General features: G+C 32.1%; 1 long non-coding RNA gene across 1 annotated transcript; it reads right to left on the reverse strand.

Moving 5' to 3' along the window:
* Positions 1-4,001: 4,001 nt before the first annotated feature.
* Positions 4,002-6,604, reverse strand: LOC143046972 (uncharacterized). The gene is made up of 2 exons (XR_012969336.1): positions 6,432-6,604; positions 4,002-4,912 (listed from the first exon to the last, which is right to left on the reverse strand). It is a non-coding gene; the product is annotated as an uncharacterized LOC143046972 (long non-coding RNA).

Below are 6,604 nucleotides of genomic sequence, written 5' to 3' on the forward strand. Positions count from 1 at the left end.
ATTTTGCATGTAGACAGTATATACTTATTACAATATTTTAGGCGGAAAAAAAAATGGGGTCACCGATGGTGTTTTCGAGATATGACGTCGTCAAAAAGTAAAGAATCGCGTTATACCAAAATATAGAAATAGCGCTTTTAGTTGCTTTTTGAAGGCAAAATTATTGAAAAACTTTGTTGAACTGGTATAACTAAAACAGTCAATTGTAACTTTTACCTTATACACATTTATTTTTCTCATTTTCCCTATTTGTCAAGGCCTTTGAACATTTCCCGCCATTTTTAATATCTGTTTATTATAGATTTTTCTTGAAATAAAAAAAATCTACGAATGTTTTTCCCTTTAAACTTCTACATAAGTTGCAGCTTCAGGGGAGATTTTAAAAGCATAAATAAAAAAGGGGGGTCACCGATGTTTTAAATCCGCTAAAACGGAAATAATCTTATTATCGATTTTTGGAGGGAACTATAACTAACGTTATAGAACGACGTTGCTAACATAGGAGCATTTCTTGCAATGCTTGATACTGTTGGGTTGAATTAAACCTTTTCACTTCAAAATATAATAACATTTTGTCAAGATATTTCGATTATTCATTGATATTTTTATCAATCATGGCTATCGAAACGTTAAACATTACATACAGTAACAGTTTAAAATAAATTCTAATGCAATTTGTATGTAACAGTGTGAATGTTACTTTATCCGAATTTGAAGCGTACAGGTAACGTAATAACCTCCAGTTTGTAAGTTTTCATTTGTATGACGTCGCGTTTACCCATGACGTCTTTGCGCCAAAATCATTCATGAAGTTTCGCGGATTTTTTTTTATTTGTCAAATTTAGACATTTTTCCAAGTTTTATCGTATTATTTCTTTTTGAAATGCATTAGTATCGGAATAACAGTACTGTAGTTGAAGAGTTGCCACCGTCAAGTTTGATTTGACGGTCGCAAATCTCCGTTTTACTGTCTCCGCTACGCGTCGCCAGTAAAACTGCATTTGCGACCGTCAAATCTACAATTGACGGTGGCAACTCTTCAACTACAGTACTGTTATTCCGATACTAATGCATTAAGTTTAAGTCTTCTTATTTTTTTTAATTGCATTTGTCGTATAGGGAAAACCAATGTCTGTCTCATGTCGTATTAAAAAAATAATTTACGGCTTGCAGATTAAGAATCTTCTACTTCGGAAGACTGAGGGTATCACGGCTGAAAATTAACACGTTCCATTTAGACTACAAAAAGAATAAATTCAATAACTTGTCCGCACCGGAAAGTTAAAACCTGAAATGCCGTGTTTAAAAAGCACTTTGAAAATGACACCATAAGTGGCAAGTTTAATGCATATTCATAACAAGAACAATATACCCCGAACCGTACATACCGCATCGTGACAATACGTTGCCAAAGAAAAGTATGTGTCACCGACTTTGTTTCCGAGAAAATTGTCCGAGATGGTACTAAATTATATTGAATATGCTATGAATGTCCAACGTTCTTAGTGTTGATTATGCATGCTGATCATGTGTTTTTAAATTGATACATGTATGTTCTCTTTATCATAAGGGTCTGGATAGAGAGGCATTCATTTATTAATATTTATTTTTTTTACCAATATTTTGTTTTATTCTTTATGTTTTAGCACCTCGTCATTCTCTAATCTTTTTTTTTTTGCCTTTTATTCTGCAGTAGTTGCCCATTTTTCTGTATTCCGAAAACCCCAATACACAATCAGACCCTCTTTTATGGACACGTATTTTTAATTTAATTATAACAGTTGTAAAAAATATGATATGTTCATTTCATTTCTCCTGCTTTAGTGGTGCAGATTTGTGAAAACTGCGGTCAAAGGTCAAAAGGGGGGATTTTAAAAAAGCTCAAATTTTAGACATTTTGGATAATTTTTCGGTAGTCTCTCGTGTTAACTGAGATTTTTTTCAATGGAAGCATGCGCTAGGAATACTCAACAAATACAGCTAGTCATATTTGTGTCTGATTAACAGAGATTAGTGATACATACCGTCGCTTGCAACATGTAAGAAAATGAAACAAAAATCTTTATCTACGGAAATTATCGACAAAAAATATTCATACTTAAGATTCAACTATGCAATAATATATGGTCACATATAAAGATATTGTGGTGAAAGTTTTGTGAAAATGCCATAAAGAACAGAGGAGGAATAAGAACTGTAAAGTTAACACCCGGTCCATGATGTGATAAAAAAAATGATGAAATTCTTGGCTGATTATTTAAACTTAAAAGGATGTTAAAACTATAAAAATTAGTCTTCATGTTTATGACACTATAGTATTTGAAGTTTTTTTTATGTCAATAAATAAATCAGTACTAGACCAATAGCACATTGAGAAGATGTATCCTCTTTTTTCATAAAACAACGACAGACATGGTAGCCGTTTGTTAGTTTAAACATATTTCTCCATAGCGGATTGGGAAACAAGTTATTGCAACTTATATAAATTCCTTTCAATTACATTATTTAGAAGTACTTTGAGAGTCTATAATAGAATCTTGCAGTGAAGTGAGATTTGTTTCTAATTTGTCTACTTTGTTTTTCAGGAAGGTAATATCACTTTTTACTGTCTTTTCGAGGGAGTCCATACGTCTACAAAGGGTTTCGCTCATAAGATCGACACGGCTACACATTTCATTGAACAGATGTTCGAATTTATCACTCAATATTTTATTTCTATTCTCTTCCACTTTCATTTTCGGCGCATGACTATGTGAGCATCGATGTTTGCTCCTATTTGAATTATTTCTATCAATATAATCCGTTTTTACTTGAAAGCAATCTAGTATTCGCACAGAAAATTCTTCCTTGTTTTGATTTGACCAAACTGCATGCGTTGCAAATTTGATCAGCGTTTCTAATGTGTTTGTCATTCGAAATGTAGTAATTTCTTCAAGTTTAATACTGATTAACGAATCTGGACCATGTTCCAAAAATCTTTCGTGGGCCAAAAGAACTTCAAATTTGCACCATTTACTCTCTGCAAAACTCTCTGAAAGGATTAGCACTATTTTTCTACTGTTTTTCATATTTTCTACAATATTGTCTACAATAAGTCTTCCATATTGAAAGTCTCTATCATGAATACATAATTTATATCCATGCTGTTTTTCTAGAAATGGTAAAAAATGTTCATACAACCAGGTCTTATCTGGTTCGCTATAAATTACAAATCCATCAAATAGAAGTGGTTGTGCAGTCTTTTTTCTTACTTTCCAAGAATTTCGTGATCTTGAAATATGAATCAAATATCGAATGCGATATCTGGACTTATATGCAATATTTGCAAAAGCACATTCAAATAAAACCGTAATTAAAATTGTATAAACTATAGTTTCCAAATGTTGCTTGCATTCACAATCGGCGACCGACTTGACAGCCATGCTTCTCGGACTTGTACAGATATATGCTTATGGATAATGTTTGATCGTCACATTATTAAATGACAATTCTTCGAAAAATGAGAGAATTTCACAAGTACAGTAATAGGCATTGTTTGAGATATCTAAAGATTTTAAACTTAAAATTGCGGACGGGACGGATAATTTACCAGATATAAAAATTCTATTGTTACTAAAGTCAATTTCTTCGAGATATTTTAAATATCCAAAGCGACTCCAACTCAAATAGGTTATTTCGTTATTGCTAAGATCTAGAGTTTTTAAGTGTGGAAGCAAGTGAAATATATTATGAGGCATACCCTTCCAACCTACAAACTGTAATGACAACTTTGTCAAATTTGACAACGTTTTGAACACCTTTTTAGATGCCATAGGGCTAAACGGCAGATTGGCAAATGACAGGTCAAGACTTCTTAGCCGATGAAGTCCTTCAAAAATTCCTAGATCTCTGGGAAACATTCCAAACGATAGATTCTGCAACATCAAATGTTCGATAGAGGCCGTTAAAAGTTTTGAATGTGTATGAGGTTTAATAATTTGGTAATATCTGAAAATACTAGACATCTTCAGAGTATTTAATTTATAAAAAGTTTGGAGATCAATCTCATGAAATGAATTCTTTGTCATAACTAATTCCCGTAATTCGTCCGTACATCTCAATGCAGTAGACGGCATTTCCATTATTCTGTTACTGAAAACAGATAACACTCTTAAACTTGGGACAGCTGTTTTGAATTTACCATGCCAATAATTAGTGAAATTGTCGTAATCCAGACAAAAATTTGGAAAAGACACTAAGTTGTTGGAGTCTGCGTGTATAATTTCGATCTTCGTATGACATTTGAATGTCATATTCGTCAATTTGTTCCCGGTTATATTTCAAATTTCCAAAGATTGAAAATTCCTCCAATCGCAACTATCGATGTCCTCTAGATTATTGTAGGCTAAAGAAAGTGTTTCGATTTCGTTTGTATCAAGATAACGAAACAGTTCATTTATGTTGGTTTCTGTAATGTTCATATGATTTAAAATCAATGAACCATTGGCTATAAAATGCAAAGTACTGAAGGCAATTTCTATATTTACTGGAATTACATTACAACTTAGATCCAGAAAAGTAAGAGAGGTAAATTCTCTAAATGTATGCTTCGAGATGTACTGTATATCATTCCCAGCCAGACTAAGATGTGATATCATACTCCTAGTCATATTTCGAAAAGTAATTTCAGTCACTTGATTAAGGTTATTGTTCGTGTATATCAGCATTTCGATATTATTCGGAACCTTTGGAATAAAATCAATATTGTCACCATGATTTGAACAATTCATCTGATTATGATTGCAGGAGCATATATTTTTTTGATTTTCCGAATAACAAGTCGTAAAATTGGTGGCTATCACATCTGATATCAAAAGCAAACAACAACACCAAAATATGATCATTTTTACAATCAGTCGATGTCTGGCTCAAACTGAAAACGTAAAATAAGAAAATATTTAGAAAAGCCTGTTTTGAGCACCTATACAGCAATAAATAATAAAGTTTTTAGACGTGCAATTATATTTCCTTTTAAATAGTGCTTTCACTGTTGATATTTTGCTTACAAGGACCATAATAATGGTCTCCTGTTAATAGATAGAGAATTGACTGTACGTAATCAACTGATAGTGGCGGTTTCAATTCTTTGTATTCTATGAATCTGCTTTCACCATTAAAGATAAGCAATTCTTTGTGTTTGGGCATTTAGCTTCACAATGTCAATTCGTAATGGTACGTTTTAGAGTGTCGTTCTTTGTCTCAATATTATCTAGTATAATTATTGGTGCATGCATTGTTTCAGTTATGGTAGATACATATAAAACAAGACATAGGCATTTATGCGAAATCTAAATATATTCATTCAAAAGAGAAATTCACCTTAAAGTATTTAAATAATACTTACAATACCCTATCAACAATTCATTTTGTTTACAATATAATAATTACATTAGATGTATGTTTCATTATAATACTTTATTCTGATTGGCTAACTGCACATCTCGTGTTATTCCGTAAGCAGTTGCATTGCTCAATACAACTTTTCATTCATGATAACACGTGGTCCAACAATAAAGTGCACAGGTGAATTAAATAAAAAAATATATAAAATTCGTGTTTTCATGATCATAGCTAAAAAATGTAATTATAAGTATTGAATGCTTCTTTTTGTAACTTTATAGGGTTGTAAAAGCGTTGACCGTGCGCACATTTTTAGAATGAAGCGCTTCCGCGCCTCATACAAAATGTACTTCGGTCAACGCTTTTACACCCCAATAAATTTACAAAAAGAAGCATTTAATTCTTAAATATAACATCACAGTTGTTTATCAAAAACCAAAATGAAATATCAACCATAGCAACACTACCTACCGTCCATTTGATTTGTTATATATGTATAGCAGTGTTTTACTTCCTTGGTAGTATAATATTTGTTTTTAAGGTAAATTTCTTATCAAAATAAGAAGAAAAAATGAAGTATAAAAGAAAGTTACAAGTAATAAGTCTGTACATGTGAAACTAGATTGAAAAATAATGATAATGATGATGTATGGTATGTCAAATGTCCAACGGAATTTCAAATGTATATTCAGCGTGAGAACATGTAATATGAATATGTTTGACAGACCTACACGCAAAGTCGTATTGTTTAGTACAACTTCACCAGATAACATACCACATGAAGACATTTCTCTCTATCCGGACACAATTTTTTTATTCCGATTCTTTAATCTTACTCCGAACGACTCGGTGCTTAGTGGACCAGCAAATACCAATATTAGAGCGACTCCCATCGCTCGGGTGGTGCATGCCATCACGAGACCAATATAGCACTAACGTGAAATTGAATTATAGAACCGATTGATATTTCAAAAGAATATATTTCTATTGAATTGGTTTGCCAGTCTCTTATATTATTTTCAATAATTGATGTACATTATTTTATGCCTTACCTAAAATGAGATACTGGTAATCTCATAAATACTTCGGACTTGCCCTAATAACTATATCGATACAAATACTGTTGACACGTCGTTAAATATTTTTAAAAGTTAAAGTTATTTATTCTTCGAAATCCAACCAAACAAACCTGAGTATCCTAAACTAATCTGCATAAAAGTAGAAT

The sequence above is a fragment of the Mytilus galloprovincialis genome, chromosome 1, assembly GCF_965363235.1.
Source record: "Mytilus galloprovincialis chromosome 1, xbMytGall1.hap1.1, whole genome shotgun sequence".
Lineage (NCBI taxonomy): Eukaryota > Metazoa > Mollusca > Bivalvia > Mytilida > Mytilidae > Mytilus > Mytilus galloprovincialis.